This window comes from Oncorhynchus mykiss, chromosome 29 (assembly GCF_057628025.1).
Source record: "Oncorhynchus mykiss isolate SJ-2025 chromosome 29, ASM5762802v1, whole genome shotgun sequence".
NCBI classification, from domain to species: Eukaryota; Metazoa; Chordata; class Actinopteri; order Salmoniformes; family Salmonidae; genus Oncorhynchus; species Oncorhynchus mykiss.
In genome coordinates, this window is record NC_143050.1 from 4,557,846 (window position 1) to 4,581,853 (window position 24,008).

The following is a 24,008-nucleotide window of genomic DNA, read 5'->3' on the forward strand; positions in this document are numbered from 1 at the left end:
CTAGTCCACACCAAGTCCAACATGGGCTAGTCCACACCAAGTCTAACATGGGCTAGTCCACCATTGGCTAGTCCACATTGGCTAGTCCACACCTAGTCCACACCAAGTCCACACCAAGTCCAACATGGTCTAGTCCACACCTAGTCCACACCAAGTCCAACATGGGCTAGTCCACACCTAGTCCAAACCAAGTCCAACATGGGCTAGTCCACACCTAGTCCACACCAAGTCCAACATGGGCTTTGTCTTGCCCTCTTCACAACTGTCTTGGTGTGTTTGGACCATGACAGTTTGTTGTTGATGTGGACACCAATTAATTTGATGCTCTCAACCTGAATGAGTTGTTCCCCACAAAAGGGCTTTATTACAGACAGAAATACTCCCCCCACCCTCACCTCCTCCTTCTCAGACAATCCTGCAACTGTAGAAACGGTCCTGGGCTGTCGTACTTACACATGGTCTGTGGTTATGAAGCCGGTTGGATGTACTGCCAAATTCTCTAAAATGACGTTGGAGGTGGCTTATGGTAGAGAAATGAACATTCAGTTCTGTCAATAACTGGTGGACATTCCTGCAGTCAGCGTACCAAGTGAATGCTGACTCAAAACATCTGTGGCATTGTGTTGTGTGACAATACAGCACATTTTAGAGTGGCCTTTTATTGTCCCCGGCACAAGGTGCACCTGTGTAACGATCATGATCATGCTGTTTAATCATTCTTCTTGATATGCCACACCTGTCAAGTAGATGGATTATCTTGGCAAATGATAAATAATTACTAACAGGGTTGTAAACTAATTTGTGGACAACAAATGAGAGATATAAGCTTTTGGAACCTACTCATTCAAGGGTTTTTCTTTATTTTTACTATTTGTAGAATAATAGTGAAGAAGATATCGAAACAATTAAATAACACATTTGGAATCATGTAGTATCCATAAGTGTTAAACAAATCAAATTATATTTTAGATTCTTCAAAGTAGCCACCTTTTGCCTTGATGACAGCTTTGCACACTCTTGGCATTCTCTCAACCAGCTTCATGAGGTAGTCACCTGGAATGCATTTAAATTAACTGAATTATTTTCCTTAATGTGTTTGAGCCAATCAGTTGTGTTGTAGGGATGGTAGACAGGAGACAGACCTATTTGGTAAAATACCAAGTCCACATTATTGCAAGAACAGCTCAAATAAGCAAAGAGAAACGACAGTCCATCATTACTTTAAGACATGAAGGTCAGTCAACGCGGAAAATGTCAAGAACTTTGAAAGTTTCTACAAGTGCAGTCGCAAAAACCCTCAAGCGCTATGATGAAACTGGCTCTCATGAGGACCGCCACAGGAATGGAAGACCCAGAGTTACCTCTGCTGCAGAGAATAAGTTCATTAAAGTTACCAGCCTCAGAAATTGCAGCCCAAATAAATGCTTCACAGATTTCAAGTAACAGACACATCAACATCAACTGTTCAGAGGAGACTGTGTGAATCAGGCCTTCATGGTCGAATTGCTACACCACTACTTTTTCAACAGGACAATGACCCAACACCTCCAGGCTGTGTAAGGGCTATTTGACCAAGAAGGAGAGTGATGGAGTGCTGCATCAGATGACCTGGCCTCCACAATCACCTGACCTCAATGCAATTGAGATGGTTTGGGATGAGTTGGACCGCAGAGTGAAGGAAAAGCAGCCAACAAGTGCTCAGCATATGTGGGAACTCCTTCAAGACTGTTGGAAAAGCATTCCAGGTGAAGCTGGTTGAGAGAAATGCCAAGCGTGTACAAAGCTGTCATCAAGGCAAAGGGTGGCTCCTTTGAAGAATCTAAAATCAAAAAAATATTTTTGATTTGTTTAACACTTTTTTGGTTACTACATGATTCCATATGGGTTATGTCATAGTTTTGATGTCTTCACTATTATTCTACAATGTAGAAAATAGTAAAAATAAAGAAAAACCCTTGAATGAGTAGGTGTGTCCAAACTTTTTGACTAGTCCTGTACATTATACACTAAACACAAATATATATGATCGACTCTGTCTTTCTGATTCAATGTTTCTGGTCAGAAAAAATTAGTTCAAAAAGGGAGCCAATGTCTTTTAAAAAAAACACATCCGCTGTTTTAATCTGCATCATCAAGTTTACTGGGTGGGAAAATAATTGGCTTATTTTCAGGGCCCACATCGTTGGGCCCACATCGTTGGGCCCACATCGTTGGGCCCACATCGTGCCAATGTGGACATGTTCGCTGGGAGATTGAGTCTTTAAACATGCCTGAGAGAAGTGGTATCATCAGTGTATCCTTGCTAGTCTGTGTCTGTTTGTGTGAGAGTGAGTGAGTGAGTGAGTGAGTGAGTGAGTGAGTGAGTGAGTGAGTGAGAGAGAGAGAGAGAGAGAGAGAGAGAGTGAGAGAGAGAGAGAGAGAGAGAGAGAGATATGCAGGCACCATTCTTTGATCTGTTCGGGAAAGTACCCTCCTCCCCCTCCATCTCCCCCCCCCCCCCCCCCCCCCCCCCCCCCATTACATATCGTATTGTCGGATAGGCCATTAATCAAACCATATCAATGAAACGTCGTGAAGGTTTGCTGAAACTAAATGTGCCCCATCCATCTTGTTGCTGAGCGGTTTCATATGAGCGAGATCCTCACATCACTCTTCTGTTCCCTCTGTCTGACAGACACAGGATACCATCTAAAGACGTTGCAGAGACGCACATCAGACACTCCCCTAATTGATTAACCCTCTGGGATTGCAGAGAGAAAGAGTGAGGGGGGGGGGGTAATGTGTTGACTGCCTACTGATATGATCTGTGTGAATGATGCGTGGGTTTCCTAAATTAGACTCAGAATAGAGAGAAAGAGGAACAGAAAGAAGAGAACAAACAACACGTTTGATTTGTTACCAAAAAAAAAGAAAAACAAGATCAATGAATAACACAGGGACAGCGCTGATCAATAACTCCTGAGATATCACCTGTCACCTGAGTGTGTTTGTTTATGAGCGTGTGTTTGTGTGCGTGCGTGCGTTGTGTTCGTGCTTGTGAGTGAGTGTTTTTCCGGGCCAGGTCCCATTGCCTCAGTCTCAGCAGACGAGGGTAATTCAGGAACCGCACGCATCTATCATACAGATACCAACTAGATCTCAGTGTCTCACGTCAGAATTACCTACTTGAAGGTAACAGCTGTTGTCCGGGTTTCCACGTCATCTGCTGACTTCCTCAGACATGGAAGACGTGGAATACTGACTTCTATCACAGGTGACCTGTCTCTCTCTCTCTGTCTCTCTCTCCCTCTCTCTCTCTCTCTCTGTCTCTGTCTCTCTCTCTCCTCTCTCTCTGTCTCTCACCCTCTCTCTCTCTCTGTCTCTCTCTCTCTGTCTCTCTCTCTCTCTCTCTCCTCTCTCTCTGTCTCTCACCCTCTCTCTCTCTCTCTCTCTCTCTCTCTCTCTCTCCTCTCTCTCTGTCTCTCTCTCTCTGTCACTCTCTCTCTGTCTCTGTCTCCTCACTCTCTCTCTCTCTCTCCTCTCTCTCTGTCTCCTCTCTCTCTGTCTCCTCTCTCTCTGTCTCCTCTCTCCCTGTCTCTCTCTCACCCTCTCTCTCTCCTCTCTCTCTCTCCCTGACCATCTCTCTCTCTCTCCCTCTCTCTCTCCCCTCTCCCTGACCAGCTCTCGCTCTCCCTCTCTCCCTGACCATCTCTCTCTCTCTCCCTCTCTCCCTGACCATCTCTCTCTCCCTCTCTCCCTGACCATCTCTCTCTCTCCCTCTCTCCCTGACCATCTCTCTCTCCCTCTCTCTCCCTGACCATCTCTCTCTCTCCCTCTCTCCCTGACCATCTCTCTCTCTCTCCCTGACCATCTCTCTCTCTCCCCCTGACCATCTCTCTCTCTCCCTCTCTCCCTGACCAATCTCTCTCTCTCTCCCCCCCTCTCTCCCTGACCATCAATCTCTCTCTCTGTCTCTCTCTCTCTACGAGAGTTAATACAATGTTAATAAAATAGTAATAATTCCAATCTTCGTTAAAATGCAAAACGTCTGTATAGCATATTGTTAGGGTAGGCTTTAAGACCATGAGGAGCCCGGAGCTGCCAGCGTGCCTTTCTCTGGGCTTATCCCCGTCAGCCGTTTAGGCAGTGCGCCGATTGCTTCGAATTTGACGTTGCCAATTGAACTTGGCCTCGTAAGACTTGCACCAGTTACTTTCACATTGATTTTGGGCAAAGGGGCGTCCAGTAGGTTAGGGGACGATAAGCTTCCCCAGAAGTAAAATGTATTTGCTATATATTAACTTATACAGAAATAAATACAAAATCATTCAAAATACTGTGTTTATGTTGACTATTGTCATGCAAATGAGCTACTGTCTCTATTTGCGAATGAATGCGTTGATTTTGACATTCGTTATCTCTCTTTCAACAGTGAAGACAGGTACTGTCACGAATATAGATTGCAACTTCCCTCTTACTATCGCATTAACCCCTCGTTTCATGTGTCTCTCCTCAGGCCGGTGGTAGCTGGTCCCCTACAAGAAGGTGAGGTACCGGAGGTCCCTCCGCCCCCTCTGGACATCAAGGGGTCCCCGGCGTACACAGTACGAGCTATTCTGGCCTCGAGACGCCGGGTGAGGGGCCTGCAGTACCTCGTGGACTGGGAAGGGTACGGTCCGGAGTAGAGGTGCTGGGTACCGGTGGGGGACATATTGGATCCATTCCTCTTGAGGGACTTCCACCGCCTCCACCCGGATCGCCCTGCCGCCTCGCCCTCCGGGTCACCCTCGAGGCCGGGGTCGGCACGCGGCAGGAGCCGCGCGCCAGGGGGGGGGGGGGGGGGTACTGTCACGAATCACGCCGAAGATGGTGCCTCTTCCTGTTCGGGCGGCGCTCGGCGGTCGTCGTCGCCGGCCTACTAGCTGCCACCGATCCCCTTTCTGTTTCATTTAGTTGTGTCTGATGTGTTGCAGCCGTTTCCTGTTTAGGTTGTGGTTGTGGACTATTTAAACCCAGTAGAACCCGGCGGCTTTTGTGCTCGTTTTTCTGTTTCTGTTTGTGGTGTGTGATTATTTTGGGGTATTTATTTTTCCGGTCAGTTTCGTCCTGTTTGGTTGGACTGGGTCTTTACGCGCCCTTGTGTGTGTGTGGCGTGACCCGTCTCTCTGGGTTTTCAGGGGAAAATAAAAATCCACATCTTGTGAACTACCTTGCTCTCTGCACCTTGACTTCTCCACCCACTACTCATAGAAGCCGTGACACACCTGACACGTGGCAAGTGTGTGTGTGTAACCAGCCCCTTTGAGGCCTTTCCTTGAGGGTAAGATAAGGTACGGCGTTGTTACTTCTGCTGAATGTATTGTTGATAAATTAACTGTATCTCTTTCAACAGTGAAGACAGGGTAAGATAAGATAAGGCGTTGTTACTTATTTTTTAGTTATTGTATGGCTGGTTATGACACCTACATAAGAGTGTCATGACCTACAACAGTAGTTATTTTGTGGCTGGTTATGACACCTACATAAGAGTGTCACGACCTACAACAGTAGTTATTTTGTGGCTGGTTATGACACCTACATAAGAGTGTCACGACCTACAACAGTAGTTATTTTGTGGCTGGTTATGACACCTACATAAGAGTGTCATAACCTACAACACTAGTTATTTTATGGCTGGTTATGACACCTACATAAGAGTGTCATAACCTACAACACTAGTTATTTTGTGGCTGGTTATGACACCTACATAAGAGTGTCATAACCTACAACAGTATTGATTGTATGGCTGGTTATGACACCTACATAAGAGTGTCATAACCTACAACAGTATTGATTGTATGGCTGGTTATGACACCTAGATAAGAGTGTATGTTATATAAAAGACAGAAATGCTAATGGTGGAGGTGTTGCCATTTAAGATTAGAGAGGATGTCTCATGTTAAATACTGTTTAAGTAATATGGCTACAGGTTCATCTGCCTCACCTAAAGACCATTCTGGTGTGAAGCTGCGATAGACCACCAAGTGTTAACAGTCAGTATCTGGATAATGTTAAATACTGTTTAAGTAATATGGCTACAGGTTCATCTGCCTCACCTAAAGCCCATTCTGGTGTGAAGCTGCGATAGACCACCAAGTGTTAACAGTCACTATCTGGATAACATGTGTGACTTGCTTGATAATGTATGTGATATCAACAGAGAGGTATATTTTCTGGATGATTTAAATATTGGCTGGCTTCCATCAAGCTAGTCAATATTTTTTGAACCATTGCCCCCACCCGCAAGGTGTGTAAACAACAACAATAATGAACCTCTTGAAACTCTGGGGGCAGTATTTCAATTTTTGGATGAAAAACGTTCCCGTTTTAATTAAACAAGATATTTTGTCACGAAAAGATGCTCGACCATGCATATAATTGACAGCGTTGGAAAGAAAACACTCTGACGTTTCCAAAACTGCAAAGATATCGTCTGCGAGTGCCACAGAACTGATGCTACAGGCATAAAATAAGACAATAGATACAAAACAAAAACGTGAAGAACATACATCTGTAATTAGTAGTACATGTAGGACAGTATGTAAGTGTGTTTGCCTGGACGTTGCCGATGTATTTCTCACACGTGCAGCACATATTATTTGTTTTACGGTCCTTCTTTCGGGGGGCAGAATTTGGCATCTCCTCCTCTTTATTTATTTATTTATTTATTGAATGTTCGAAACATACAATACACTTGCAGTGAAGCCGCTCAACAACTACATCGTACCAGTCATCCAACAGATTCCCATTCAGAGCGACACACACACAAGCATCCAGGGTCATTGCCCTGCTCAAGGACACGTTGAACGATCTCCCACCAGGCCAATAAAAACGTGAACCCTCCAAGATCCCCCCCCCAGCAAAAATAATAATTATAATACATTTAAAACAAGGGACATCAAGGACAACTGAGATCATAACAGCAATGCCAACTGTTTATGTTTGTGTGCATGTCTGGCACTATTGCATGTATGTGTGTGTTCTTGTATGTGTTTATTTGAATACGTGTGTGTGTGTATATGCATGTGTACAAACACCTGCACGGCATCAGCCTCAGGCAAAACGGCATTTGTTGTAAAAACACACTGCCACTTAGTGTCATTCAAAATGTACTTTTTATTATGATTTATTTGACGTTAAAAAATAAATAATTAAAAATGTACTTTTATCTTTGACCGTCATTCTCTCTCTCACACAACAACTCCACACCCAACTGTCTCCAATTCCACATACCAACCCTCAGCCCATCCCGTCTATCTCTGCTGGTCACCCTCAGCCCATCCCGTCTATCTCTGCTGGTCACCCTCAGCCCATCCCGTCTATCTCTGCTGGTCACCCTCAGCCCATCCCATCTATCTCTGCTGGTCACCCTCAGCCCATCCCGTCTATCTCTGCTGGTCACCCTCAGCCCATCCCATCTATCTCTGCTGGTCACCCTCAGCCCATCCCATCTATCTCTGCTGGTCACCCTCAGCCCATCCCGTCTATCTCTGCTGGCCACCCTCAGCCCATCCCGTCTATCTCTGCTGGTCACCCTCAGCCCATCCCATCTATCTCTGCTGGCCACCCTCAGCCCATCCCGTCTATCTCTGCTGGCCACCCTCAGCCCATCCCGTCTATCTCTGCTGGTCACCCTCAGCCCATCCCGTCTATCTCTGCTGGTCACCCTCAGCCCATCCCATCTATCTCTGCTGGTCACCCTCAGCCCATCCCATCTATCTCTGCTGGTCACCCTCAGCCCATCCCATCTATCTCTGCTGGTCACCCTCAGCCCATCCCGTCTATCTCTGCTGGTCACCCTCAGCCCATCCCGTCTATCTCTGCTGGTCACCCTCAGCCCATCCCGTCTATCTCTGCTGGCCACCCTCAGCCCATCCCGTCTATCTCTGCTGGTCACCCTCAGCCCATCCCGTCTATCTCTGCTGGTCACCCTCAGCCCATCCCGTCTATCTCTGCTGGCCACCCTCAGCCCATCCCGTCTATCTCTGCTGGCCACCCTCAGCCCATCCCGTCTATCTCTGCTGGTCACCCTCAGCCCATCCCGTCTATCTCTGCTGGTCACCCTCAGCCCATCCCGTCTATCTCTGCTGGTCACCCTCAGCCCATCCCATCTATCTCTGCTGGTCACCCTCAGCCCATCCCGTCTATCTCTGCTGGCCACCCACTTCTGGTTTCTACGCAACACTTATCTTTCAACTATACTGTGATGTTTAATGTACAATTTCAATCTATCAAATCGAATAGAATCAACAGCCTGCCTGTTGAAGATCAATACTTTTACTAAGTGTATCAGTATGTTAGTAATTGACTGACCCGGTCTCTCCAGATCTCCTAAGATCAATACTTTTACTAAGTGTATCAGTATGTTAGTAATTGACTGACCCGGTCTCTCCAGATCTCCTAAGAACAATACTTTTACTAAGTGTATCAGTATGTTAGTAATTGACTGACCCGGTCTCTCCAGATCTCCTAAGATCAATACTTTTACTAAGTGTATCAGTATGTTAGTAATTGACTGACCCGGTCTCTCCAGATCTCCTAAGATCAATACTTTTACTAAGTGTATCAGTATGTTAGTAATTGACTGACCCGGTCTCTCCAGATCTCCTAAGATCAATACTTTTACTAAGTGTATCAGTATGTTAGTAATTGACTGACACGGTCTCTCCAGATTTCCCAACAATAGTATTTCTCGGGTCAATTTTAGATTAATGCTATGCATTTTCAGCCATTCCTGAACCTGAGACCAGAAACAGGCTACCTGAGGGCAATACCAAAATAAATGGTCTATTGATTCTGTATCCTCACAACAACATTTGCAGAGCTTCGATGATTTTGTGCCCCAAATATTCTACATTTTGTTGGTGGTAAGAATTCTATATGATAATTTTAGCTGAAAAGCATGAAGTCTTGTATCTTGCGTTACTTTACATTTCAACTCATACACCCTGTACCATGGAATCAGTACATCAAAAATCTCTTCCCAACTATTTTGCAATCTGTATGGCACAGTTGTCAACATCCTGGTCCTCAAGTGAAAATGGTACACTTTACTACTTATGCTATTTTTATTGATCCTTTATATTGGGCAGACAGACCAGTTCCCTACCTCCTCCTGCTGCCCCCTGCCTCCTCCAGTTTAGATCCTTTATATTGGGCAGACAGACCAGTTCCCTACCTCCTCCTGCTGCCCCCTGCCTCCTCCAGTTTAGATCCTTTATATTGGGCAGACAGACCAGTTCCCTACCTCCTCCTGCTGCCCCCTGCCTCCTCCAGTTTAGATCCTTTATATTGGGCAGACAGACCAGTTCCCTACCTCCTCCTGCTGCCCCCTGCCTCCTCCAGTTTAGATCCTTTATATTGGGCAGACAGACCAGTTCCCTACCTCCACCACCCTCCTCCTCCAGTTGTGATCCTTTATATTGGGCAGACAGACCAGTTCCCTACCTCCACCACCCTCCTCCTCCAGTTGTGATCCTTTATATTGGGCAGACAGACCAGTTCCCTACCTCCACCACCCTCCTCCTCCTGTTGTGATCCTTTATATTGGGCAGACAGACCAGTTCCCTACCTCCTCCTGCTGCCTTTCTGCCTCCTCCAGTTTAGATCCTTTATATTGGGCAGACAGACCAGTTCCCTACCTCCACCACCCTCCTCCTCCAGTTGTGATCCTTTATATTGGGCAGACAGACCAGTTCCCTACCTCTACCACCCTCCTCCTCCAGTTGTGATCCTTTATATTGGGCAGACAGACCAGTTCCCTACCTCCACCACCCTCCTCCTCCAGTTGTGATCCTTTATATTGGGCAGACAGACCAGTTCCCTCCTCCTCCCGCTGCCACCTGCCTCCTCCAGTTTTGATCCTTTATATTGGGCAGACAGACCAGTTCCCTACCTCCTCCCGCTGCCACCTGTCTCCTCCAGTATTGATCCTTTATATTGGGCAGACAGACCAGTTCCCTACCTCCTCCCGCTGCCTCCTGCCTCCTCCAGTTTAGATCCTTTATATTGGGCAGACAGACCAGTTCCCTACCTCCTCCCGCTGCCACCTGCCTCCTCCAGTTGTGATCCTTTCTTCCCATTTTTGTGCCAATGCTGTAATCAATTGGTTGTACTCTTAGATTGAGCAGACCTTCCCTTACAACTCCATGAAGGACATAACTCTACCATTCCAATGTACAATATCATTTAAGAACAAAATACCCTTTTCAAACATCTTTCCCAGAAATACAGGTATTTTATCAACCAGCACATTTGAGTTCAGCCATAATATGTATTGTAATATTTGTTATCTCTTCTCAAGGGGAAAGAAATTTAAATTGTCGCCAGCTCTGCAATGCTTTTTGAAAACGAGACATGGCAATCCGCGCAAAGGCAAAAAGGCCATTTTTAAACAATGGATGAGCTTTCCTTAGTAATCTACTTGAGAACCATTTAGGATTCAAATAAAACTTTTGAATGAGTGACGCTTCTAGAGAAAGGTTTAGTGCTTTTATATTTAATAATCTCAACCCATCCAATTCATATTCATTATACAGATAGGCTCGTTTTATTTTGTCTGGTTTAGCGTCCCAGATAAAGCTAAATATTTTTTGCTCATATGAGTTGAAAAATGAATCATTAAGAATAGGCAGCGCCATGAGTAAGTGAGTAAACTGAGATATGACTACGGAGTTAATCAGGGCAATTTTTCCATAAATAGACAGGTATTTACCTCTCCATGGCTGCAGGATCTTGTTTTCTATTGAAATTCATTGTGGAGAGCTTATTTATATATTTGGTGATATGAATACCGAGTAAGTCTACTTCACCAACAGCCCATTTTAAACTGCAGAGTAATGTAAATGTTTTATTTTTTAAGGATCCAATATGTAATATTGTACACAATCTGGACCCTCTCTTTCTAAAACTATCCGCCGACATTGTTGCAACCCCTATTACCAGTCTGTTAAACCTCGCTTTCATATTCGTCCGAGATCCCTAAAGATTGGAAAGCTGCCGCGGTCATCCCTCTCTTCAAAGGGGGTGACACTCTAGACCCAAACTGCTCCAGACCTATATCTATCCTCCCCTGTCTCTCTAAAGTCTTCGAAAGCCAAGTTAATAAACAGATCACTGACCATTTCAAATCCCACCGTACCTTCTCCGCTATGCAATCTGGTTTCCGAGCTGGTCACGGGTGCACCTCAGCCACACTCAAGGTCCTAAACGATATCATAACCGCCATCGATAAAAGACAGTACTGTGCAGCCGTCTTCATCGACCTGGCCAAGGCTTTCGACTCTGTCAATCACCGTATTCTTATTGGCAGACTCAATAGCCTTGGTTTCTCAAATGACTGCCTCGCCTGGTTCACCAACTACTTCGCAGATAGAGTTCAGTGTGTAAAATCGGAGGGCCTGCTGTCCGGCCCTCTGGCAGTCTCTTTGGGGGTACCACAGGGTTCAATTCTCGGGCCGACTCATTTCTCTGTATATATCAAAGATTTCGCTCTTGCTGCTGGTGATTCCCTGATCCACCTCTACGCAGACAACACCATTCTGTATACATCTGGCCCTTCTTTGGACACTGTGTTAACTAACCTCCAAACAAGCTTCAATGCCATACAACACTCCTTCCGTGGCCTCAAACTGCTCTTAAACGCTAGCAAAACCAAATGCATGCTCTTCAACCGATCGCTGCCAGCACCTGCCAGCCCGACTAGCATCACTACTCTGGACGGTTCTAACCTTGAATACGTGGAAAACTACAAATGCCTAGGTTTCTGGCTAGACTGTAAACTCTCCATCCAGACTCATATCAAACACCTCCAATCCAAAATCAAATCTAGAATCGGCTTTCTATTTCGCAACAAAGCCTCCACTCACGCCGCCAAACTTACCCTAGTAAAACTGACTATCCTGCCGATCCTTGACTTCGGCGATGTCATCTACAAAATTGCTTCCAACACTCTACTCAGCAAAATGGATGCAGTCTATCACAGTGCCATCCGTTTTGTTACCAAAGCGCCTTATACCACCCACCACTGCGACCTGTATGCTCTAGTCGGCTGGCCCTCGCTACATATTCGTCGCCAGACCCACTGGCTCCAGGTCATTTACCTATGCTAGGTAAAGCTCCGCCTTAGCTCAGCTCACTGGTCATGATAACAACACCCACCCGTAGCACGCGCTCCAGCAGGTATATCTCATTGGTCATCCCCAAAGTCAATTCCCCCTTTGACCGCCTTTCCTTCCAGTTCTCTGCTGCCAGTGACTGGAACAAATTGCAAAAATTGCTGAAGCTGGAGACTTACATTTCCCTCACTAACTTTAAACATCAGCTATCTGAGCAGCTAACCGATCACTGCAGCTGTACATAGGCCATCTGTAAATAGCGCACCCAATCTACCTACCTCATCCCCATACTGTTTTTATTTACTTTTCTGCTCTTTTGCTGCATACCAATATCTCTACTTGCACATCATCATCTGCTCATCTATCACTCCAGTGTTAATCTTTTTTTTTTAATGGTGTTATTGACTGTACGCTTGTTTATTCCATGTAACTCTGTGTTGTTGTTTCTGTCACACTGCTTTGCTTCATCTTCACTTGTTCTAATGTTGGGGTCACTCTAGGAAAAATATAAATTTAGGGGGTTTTCTCCTCTGCTGTTCAACATAGAGGCGGGTCATTTCTGACCCTTAAGACAACACAAGGGTTCATCCAAATCCATCGGATGTAGTGATCACAACATAGTAGGAAAACCAAAGCAACCAGACGCTGCACATCTATGAAATTACTTTCTCCATTTACTAATAAGCAATGCACCCATTAAGAAAAGGACTGTAAAAACGGTTAAATCCCCGTGGATTGATGAGGAATTGTTTGGATGAGAGGGTTGAGGCAAATAGGAATGGCACATAAGTCTGGCTGCATAACCGATTGGCAAACATACTGCACATTCATTCAGACCATTCATTCTATAGCAGACCATATCATTTGGCAACATGACAGACCATTCATTCTATAGCATCTGGCAACATGACAGACCATTCATTCTATAGCATCAGACAGCATGACAGACCATTCATTCTATAGCATCAGACATGACAGACCATTCATTCTACAGCAGACCATATACATCAGACAAGATGACAGACCATTCATTCTATAGCATCAGACAGCATGACAGACCATTCATTCTATAGCATCAGACAGCATGACAGACCATTCATTCTATAGCATCAGACAACATGACAGACCATTCATTCTATAGCATCAGACATGACAGACCATTCATTCTATAGCATCAGACAGCATGACAGACCATTCATTCTATAGCATCAGACAACATGACAGACCATTCATTCTATATCATCAGACAGCATGACAGACAATTCATTCTATAGCATCAGACAGCATGACAGACCATTCATTCTATATCATCAGACAACATGACAGACCATTCATTCTATAGCATCAGACAGCATGACAGACCATTCATTCTATATCATCAGACAACATGACAGACCATTCATTCTATAGCATCAGACAGCATGACAGACCATTCATTCTATATCATCAGACAACATGACAGACCGTTCATTCTATATCAGACCATATCATCTGGCAACATGACAGACCATTCATTCTATATCATCAGACAACATGACAGACCATTCATTCTATAGCATCAGACAGCATGACAGACCATTCATTCTATATCATCAGACAACATGACAGACCATTCATTCTATAGCATCAGACAGCATGACAGACCATTCATTCTATATCATCAGACAACATGACAGACCATTCATTCTATAGCATCAGACAGCATGACAGACCATTCATTCTATAGCATCAGACATGACAGACCATTCATTCTACAGCATCTGGCAACATGACAGACCATTCATTCTATAGCATCAGACAACATGACAGACCCTTCATTCTATAGCATCAGACAACATGACAGACCCTTCATTCTATAGCATCAGACAACATGACAGACCCTTCATTCTATAGCAGACCATATCATCTGGCAACATGACAGACCTTTCATTCTATAGCATCTGGCAACATGACAGACCATTCATTCTATAGCAGACTGGCAATCACTAGCCAGCCTCCGCCCAGTACCCTGCCCTGATCCTTAGTCACTGTTACTAGCCAGCTACCACTCAGTACCCTGCCCTGATCCATAGTCACTGTTACTAGCCAGCTACCACTCAGTACCCTCCAGCTTAGAGACTGCTGCCCTAAAGTCATTGAACACTGGTGGTCACTTTAACAATGTTTACATGCTGTTTACATACTCTGTTACCCGCTTTAGGCGTCTCCAACGGGTTCATAGCGAGCTACCAGTAGCTAGCAACCCACCTGTGATTAGTTCACCAAACAATTCTGAAAGTACTGTACATGCAATGTTCACATGTCCCACAGCAAACTGTCAAACAATTCTCACATGTATCAGACACGGCAAGCTCCCAGCTACTATGTAATCAAGGAAACACTGACATTATCCCACCCCTGGTTAGCCACTGTTGACTTGACTTAAAAAGCCAATCTTAACACTCTTATCTGGCAATTCATTCCCTTTCTGTCTGTGTGGTGTGTGTGTTTGTCTATCACTCCGTGTGTAAGCCGCTAGCTAGATGTGATTAACAGTCTTGTGGGTTGAAAGAAATACTTTCCCCCTGCAAAAACATAATCTCAATTACATGTTAACTATTCTTACCTGGCAGAAGTATAGCATGGAGTAAGAACATAAATTGTAAATATTATTTGCAAACTCTGCCATTTTTTAAATATTTTTTTTTTTTACCTTTATTTAATTAGGCAAGTCAGTTAAGAACAAATTCTTATTTTCAATGACGGCCTAGGAACAGTGGGTTAACTGCCTGTTCAGGGGCAGAATGACAGAGTTGTACCTTGTCAGCTCAGGGATTTGAACTTGCAACCTGCTAGTCCAACGCTCTAACCGCTAGGCTACCCTGCCTCCCCTACACTCTAACCACTAGGCTACCTGCCGTCTCTACACTCTAACCACTAGGCTACCTGCCGCCCCTCCACTCTAACCACTAGGCTACCCTGCCGCCCCTCCACTCTAACCACTAGGCTACCCTGCCGCCCCTCCACTCTAACCACTAGGCTACCCTGCCGCCCCTCCACTCTAACCACTAGGCTACCTGCCACCCCCGAAGCACGGGGGTGGCAGTATCATGTTGTGGGGGTGCTTTGCTGCAGGGGGAACTGGTGCCCTTCACAAAATAGATGGCATCATGAGGGAGGAAAATTATGTGGATATATTGAAGCAACATCTCAAGACATCAGTCAGGAAGTTAAAGCTTGGTCACAAAAGGGTCTTGGAAATGGACAATGACCCCAAGCACACTTCCAAAGTTGTGGAAAAATGGCTTAAGGACAGCAAAGTCAAGGTATTGGAGTGACAATCACAAAGCCCTGACCTCAGTCCTATAGAATATTTGTGGGCAGATCTGAAAAAGCATGTGTGAGCAAGGAGGCCTTCAAACCTGACTCAGTTACACCAGCTCTGTCAGGAGGAATGGGCCAAAATTCACCCAACTTATTGTGGGAAGCTTGTGGAAGGCTACCTAGAACATTTGACCCAAGTAAAACAATTTAGGCAATTTTATTATACCAAATAATAATTGGGTGTATGTAAATTTCTGACCCACTGGGAATGTGATGAAAGAAATAAAAGCTTAAATAAATCATTCTCTCTACTATTATTCTGACATTTCACATTCTTAAAATAAAGTGTTGATCCTAACTGACCTAGGACAGGGAATTCTTTACTATGATTAAATGTCAGGAATTGTGAAAAACTGAGTTTAAATGGGTTTGGCTAAGGTGTATGTAAACTTTCGACTTCAACTGTGTATATATACAGTGGGGAGAAGTATTTAAAACACTGCCGATTTTGCAGGTTTTCCTACTCACAACGCATGTAGAGGTCGGTAATTTTTTATCATAGGTACACTTCAACTGTGAGAGACGGAATCTAAAACAAAAATCCAGAAAACCACATTGTATGATAAAAATATATGTATTATAGGGCCTCCCTTTAGAGTTGTTAATTAACCATTATTTTACCAGGCATATTGACAGAAAACATAGTACACTACTTCTCTCTAAGGACCAGGGGAAGGGTTGACAACAAAGTACACTACTTTCTCTTATTTTTATTGACTACCCCTTCCTCCGTCCCCCCCCAAACATTCAACATCTGTAAGGTCCCTCCGTCAAGTATTGAATTTCAAGAACAGATTAAACTATAAAGACCAGAGAGCTTTTTGAAAGTCTTATAAAGAAGGGCAGTGATTGGTGGACGGGTAACAATAACCAATCAGACTCTCTCTTTAAACATGGTCAAGTTAATAATGATGACGTATTAAAACCACCCAGACGCATCACAGTAGAGTCGTCCTTCTGAACTGAGCTGCCGGAGAGGAAGGAAACTGCTTAGGGAGGTTACCATGAGGCCGTTGGGGATTTTAAAACAGCTACAGAGTTTAATGGCTGTGATGGTAGAAAACTGAGGATGGATCAACAACATTGTAGTGACTCCACAATAAAAACCTAAATGACAGATTGAAAAGAAGAAAACAAATATAGCGAATAAAAATATTCCTAAACATACGCAACAAAAATCCAACAACACTGAGTATCTTCCTCCTTATTTTCAAGCACTGTGGCGGCTGCATCATGACATGGGTATGCTTGACATCGGCAAATAATGGGGATTGTTTTCAGGACAAAAATAAACGATATGTAACTAAAGCACAGGCAAAATCCTCGAGCAAAAACCTGCTTCAGTCTGCTTTACACCAGAGACTGGAAGAAGAATTCACCTTTCAGCAGAACAATAACCTACAACACAAGACAAAACTCTACACTGGAGTTGCATCCCAAGAAAACAGTCAAATGTTCCTGAGTGGCCAAGTTATAGTTTTGACTGAAATCTGCTTGAAAATGGCTGTCTAGCCAATAATCCACCAACATCTTGACGGAGTTTGAAGAACTTTGAAAATAATAATGGTCAAATGTTACAGAATCCAGATGTGTAGAACTCTTAGAGACTTACCCAAGAAGTCTCACAACTGTAATCAATGCCAAAGGTGTTTCTAACATGTATTGACGGAGAACTTATGCAATGACTATATTTTAGAATACCAGGGTATATCTGGTGGTCTGTCTCCATAATACCAGGGTATATCTGGTGGTCTGACTACATAATACCAGGGTATATCTGGTGGTCTGTCTCCTCATGACTACATAATACCAGGGTATATCTGGTGGTCTGTCTCCTCATGACTACATAATACCAGGGTATATCTGGTGGTCTGTCTCCTCATGACTACACAATACCAGGGTATATCTGGTGGTCTGTCTCCTCATGACTACATAATACCAGGGTATATCTGGTGGTCTGTCTCCTCATGACTACATAATACCAGGGTATATCTGGTGGTCTGTCTCCTCATGACTACATAATACCAGGGTATATCTGGTGGTCTGTCTCCTCATGACTACATAATACCAGGGTATATCTGGTGGTCTGTCTCCTCATGACTACATAATACCAGGGTATATCTGGTGGTCTGTCTCCTCATGACTACATAATACCAGGGTATATCTGGTGGTCTGTCTCCTCATGACTACATAATACCAGGGTATATCTGGTGGTCTGTCTCCTCATGACTACATAATACCAGGGTATATCTGGTGGTCTGTCTCCTCATGACTACATAATACCAGGGTATATCTGGTGGTCTGTCTCCTCATGACTACATAATACCAGGGTATATCTGGTGGTCTGTCTCCTCATGACTACATAATACCAGGGTATATCTGGTGGTCTGTCTCCTCATGACTACATAATACCAGGGTATATCTGGTGGTCTGTCTCCTCATGACTACATAATACCAGGGTATATCTGGTGGTCTGTCTCCTCATGACTACATAATACCAGGGTATATCTGGTGGTCTGTCTCCTCATGACTACATAATACCAGGGTATATCTGGTGGTCTGTCTCCTCATGACTACATAATACCAGGGTATATCTGGTGGTCTGTCTCCTCATGACTACATAATACCGGGGTATATCTGGTGGTCTGTCTCCTCATGACTACATAATACCAGGGTATATCTGGTGGTCTGTCTCCTCATGACTACATAATACCAGGGTATATCTGGTGGTCTGTCTCCTCATGACTACATAATACCAGGGTATATCTGGTGGTCTGTCTCCTCATGACTACATAATACCAGGGTATATCTGGTGGTCTGTCTCCTCATGACTACATAATACCGGGGTATATCTGGTGGTCTGTCTCCTCATGACTACATAATACCAGGGTATATCTGGTGGTCTGTCTCCTCATGACTACATAATACCAGGGTATATCTGGTGGTCTGTCTCCTCATGACTACATAATACCAGGGTATATCTGGTGGTCTGTCTCCATAATACCAGGGTATATCTGGTGGTCTGTCTCCTCATGACTACATAATACCAGGGTATATCTGGTGGTCTGTCTCCTCATGACTACATAATACCGGGGTATATCTGGTGGTCTGTCTCCTCATGACTACATAATACCAGGGTATATCTGGTGGTCTGTCTCCTCATGACTACATAATACCAGGGTATATCTGGTGGTCTGTCTCCTCATGGTTACACAATACCAGGGTATATCTGGTGGTCTGTCTCCTCATGACTACATAATACCAGGGTATATCTGGTGGTCTGTCTCCTCATGACTACATAATACCAGGGTATATCTGGTGGTCTGTCTCCATAATACCAGGGTATATCTGGTGGTCTGTCTCCTCATGACTACATAATACCGGGGTATATCTGGTGGTCTGTCTCCTCATGACTACATAATACCAGGGTATATCTGGTGGTCTGTCTCCTCATGACTACATAATACCGGGGTATATCTGGTGGTCTGTCTCCTCATGACTACATAATACCAGGGTATATCTGGTGGTCTGTCTCCATAATACCAGGGTATATCTGGTGGTCTGTCTCCTCATGACTACATAATACCAGGGTATATCTGGTGGTCTGTCTCCTCATGACTACATAATACCAGGGTATATCTGGTGGTCCGTCTCCTCATGACTACATAATACCAGGGTATATCTGGTGGTCTGTCTCCTCATGACTACATAATACCAGGGTATATCTGGTGGTCTGTCTCCATAATACCAGGGTATATCTGGTGGTCTGTCTCCTCATGACTACATAATACCAGGGTATATCTGGTGGTCTGTCTCCTCATTACTAAATAATACCAGGGTATATCTGGTGGTCTGTCTCCTCATGGTTACATAATACCAGGGTATATCTGGTGGTCTGTCTCCTCATGACTACATAATACCAGGGTATGTCTGGTGGTCTGTCTCCTCATGGTTACACAATACCAGGGTATATCTGGTGGTCTGTCTCCTCATGGTTACATAATACCAGGGTATATCTGGTGGTCTGTCTCCTCATGACTACATAATACCAGGGTATATCTGGTGGTCTGTCTCCTCATGACTACATAATACCAGGGTATATCTGGTGGTCTGTCTCCTCATGGTTACATAATACCAGGGTATATCTGGTGGTCTGTCTCCTCATGACTACATAATACCAGGGTATATCAGGTGGTCCGTCTCCTCATGAATACATAATACCAGGGTTATCTGGTGGTCTGTCTCCTCTTGACTACATAATGCCAGGGTATATCTGGTGGTCTGTCTCCATAATACCAGGGTATATCTGGTGGTCTGTCTCCTCATGACTACATAATACCAGGGTATATCTGGTGGTCTGTCTCCTCATGACTACATAATACCAGGGTATATCTGGTGGTCTGTCTCCTCATGACTACATAATACCAGGGTATATCTGATGGTCTGTCTCCTCAGCTACATAATACCAGGGTATATCTGGTGGTCTGTCTCCTCATGACTACATAATACCAGGGTATATCTGGTGGTCTGTCTCCTCATGACTACATTATACCCGGGTATATCTAGTGGTCTGTCTCCATAATACCAGGGTATATCTGGTGGTCTGACTACATAATACCAGGGTATATCTGGGGGTCTGTCTCCTCATGATTACAAAATACCAGGGTATATCTGGTGGTCTGTCTCCTCATGACTACATAATACCAGGGTATATCTGGTGGTCTGTCTCCTCATGACTACATAATACCAGGGTATACCTGGTTGTCTGTCTCCTCATGAGTACATAATACCAGGGTATATCTGGTGGTCTGTCTCCTCATGACTACATAATACCAGGGTATATCTGGTGGTCTGTCTCCTCATGACTACATAATACCAGGGTATATCTGGTGGTCTGTCTCCTCATGACTACATAATACCAGGGTATATCTTGTGTTCTGTCTCCTCATGACTACATAATACCAGGGTATATCTGGTGGTCTGTCTCCTCATGACTACATAATACCAGGGTATATCTGGTGGTCTGTCTACATAATACCAGGGTATATCTTGTGTTCTGTCTCCATAATACCAGGGTATACCTGGTGGTCTGTCTCCTCATGAGTACATAATACCAGGGTATATCTGGTGGTCTGTCTCCTCATGACTACATAATACCAGGGTATATCTGGTGGTCTGTCTCCTCATGACTACATAATACCAGGGTATATCTGGTGGTCTGTCTCCTCATGCCTACATAATACCAGGGTATATCTGGTGGTCTGTCTACATAATACCAGGGTATATCTTGTGTTCTGTCTCCTCATGACTACATAATACCAGGGTATATCTGGTGGTCTGTCTCCTCATGACTACATAATACCAGGGTATATCTGGTGGTCTGTCTACATAATACCAGGGTATATCTTGTGTTCTGTCTCCTCATGACTACATAATACCGGGGTATATCTGGTGGTCTGTCTCCTCATGACTACATAATACCAGGGTATATCTGGTGGTCTGTCTCCTCATGACTACATAATACCGGGGTATATCTGGTGGTCTGTCTCCTCATGACTACATAATACCAGGGTATATCTGGTGGTCTGTCTCCATAATACCAGGGTATATCTGGTGGTCTGTCTCCTCATGACTACATAATACCAGGGTATATCTGGTGGTCTGTCTCCTCATGACTACATAATACCAGGGTATATCTGGTGGTCCGTCTCCTCATGACTACATAATACCAGGGTATATCTGGTGGTCTGTCTCCTCATGACTACATAATACCAGGGTATATCTGGTGGTCTGTCTCCATAATACCAGGGTATATCTGGTGGTCTGTCTCCTCATGACTACATAATACCAGGGTATATCTGGTGGTCTGTCTCCTCATGACTACATAATACCAGGGTATATCTGGTGGTCTGTCTCCTCATGGTTACATAATACCAGGGTATATCTGGTGGTCTGTCTCCTCATGACTACATAATACCAGGGTATGTCTGGTGGTCTGTCTCCTCATGGTTACACAATACCAGGGTATATCTGGTGGTCTGTCTCCTCATGGTTACATAATACCAGGGTATATCTGGTGGTCTGTCTCCTCATGACTACATAATACCAGGGTATATCTGGTGGTCTGTCTCCTCATGACTACATAATACCAGGGTATATCTGGTGGTCTGTCTCCTCATGGTTACATAATACCAGGGTATATCTGGTGGTCTGTCTCCTCATGACTACATAATACCAGGGTATATCAGGTGGTCCGTCTCCTCATGAATACATAATACCAGGGTTATCTGGTGGTCTGTCTCCTCTTGACTACATAATGCCAGGGTATATCTGGTGGTCTGTCTCCATAATACCAGGGTATATCTGGTGGTCTGTCTCCTCATGACTACATAATACCAGGGTATATCTGGTGGTCTGTCTCCTCATGACTACATAATACCAGGGTATATCTGGTGGTCTGTCTCCTCATGACTACATAATACCAGGGTATATCTGATGGTCTGTCTCCTCAGCTACATAATACCAGGGTATATCTGGTGGTCTGTCTCCTCATGACTACATAATACCAGGGTATATCTGGTGGTCTGTCTCCTCATGACTACATTATACCCGGGTATATCTAGTGGTCTGTCTCCATAATACCAGGGTATATCTGGTGGTCTGACTACATAATACCAGGGTATATCTGGGGGTCTGTCTCCTCATGATTACAAAATACCAGGGTATATCTGGTGGTCTGTCTCCTCATGACTACATAATACCAGGGTATATCTGGTGGTCTGTCTCCTCATGACTACATAATACCAGGGTATACCTGGTGGTCTGTCTCCTCATGAGTACATAATACCAGGGTATATCTGGTGGTCTGTCTCCTCATGACTACATAATACCAGGGTATATCTGGTGGTCTGTCTCCTCATGACTACATAATACCAGGGTATATCTGGTGGTCTGTCTCCTCATGACTACATAATACCAGGGTATATCTTGTGTTCTGTCTCCTCATGACTACATAATACCAGGGTATATCTGGTGGTCTGTCTCCTCATGACTACATAATACCAGGGTATATCTGGTGGTCTGTCTACATAATACCAGGGTATATCTTGTGTTCTGTCTCCATAATACCAGGGTATACCTGGTGGTCTGTCTCCTCATGAGTACATAATACCAGGGTATATCTGGTGGTCTGTCTCCTCATGACTACATAATACCAGGGTATATCTGGTGGTCTGTCTCCTCATGACTACATAATACCAGGGTATATCTGGTGGTCTGTCTCCTCATGCCTACATAATACCAGGGTATATCTGGTGGTCTGTCTACATAATACCAGGGTATATCTTGTGTTCTGTCTCCTCATGACTACATAATACCAGGGTATATCTGGTGGTCTGTCTCCTCATGACTACATAATACCAGGGTATATCTGGTGGTCTGTCTACATAATACCAGGGTATATCTTGTGTTCTGTCTCCATAATACCAGGGTATATCTGGTGGTCATTCTGGAATAAGGACAAGTGTATTTTGTGGTAGAAACGGCAACAGAGGGTTAAATTAATTTCTCTATTTCTTCAAGGTCTCTATAGTTACATAATGTTTCCTCTTCTGTTTCACTATCATACCGACCTGTTTCAATATCTTACCTGTTCACACAGCACTCGCTTTTTATACACAATGTATTTTACACAAATTCATCCTTAATCAAACGAAAGGTTCTCAATTTGGGTTTATGATTCATCTCCACCCATTTATTTTCATATTGCGTCATCAGTTGTTTTTTGATAGCGTCTGTCTCCCTAAATTAGTTTTTTTTGTACAATTGTTCCCAGTCAGACTGTTGGAAAATGTCAGACATTTCTGTTGCCCAGGCTCCCCCCTATGGATAGATCCGATTGAAAAAACTTTGTCATTTCCCAAAAGTCTATTCCAAAGTCTCACCATACATGCCTTCCATCTCACCTCACAGGGTTCCCCAGCCCATGTCACCTGTTATTGCCAGTATAGGTAAACTTGTGGACACCTATAAGAGGATATACTGCTCTCGTATTGATGTGTTCCTTCTTGAAATACCTCTTAGCACCCCACCCTCCTGCTGAATAGTCCAGAACGGGACACTCATGTCTGATACAGTTCAGAATACGTGGCATAACCAATATTTGTTTATATATATATATATATATATATATATAACCAATATTTGTGTTTGTCCTACATCTCCCCTAAGAGCTCTACTTGCTGAGTCTGCCATCGAAATAAAAGACCCAAATACGGGTAATTTCTGAAGAATGTCTTCACCAAAACTGGAAGAAAAAAAACACTTCTCTTGGACGCTTGTTTTCTAAAATGCATTATCTGTTTTTTTTCTAGTTGTTCATGAGTCTCCGTCATTATCTGTGTTTTTCTGGTTGTTCGTGAGTCTCCATTATTATCTGTGTTTTTCTAGTTGTTCATGAGTCTCCGTCATTATCTGTGTTTTTCTGGTTGTTCATGAGTCTCCGTCATTATC

At 44.1% G+C, this 24,008-nt stretch overlaps 1 long non-coding RNA gene across 1 annotated transcript in view; it reads left to right on the forward strand.

The window, feature by feature from the left end:
- The first annotated feature begins 1,854 nt into the window (after positions 1-1,854).
- The window catches only part of LOC149970321 (uncharacterized), a 225,759-nt gene continuing 203,605 nt past the window's right edge, over positions 1,855-24,008 (forward strand). Inside the window, exon 1 of the long non-coding RNA XR_016493170.1 lies at positions 1,855-1,967. This is a non-coding gene — a long non-coding RNA (uncharacterized LOC149970321). The remainder of the gene's footprint in view (positions 1,968-24,008) is intronic.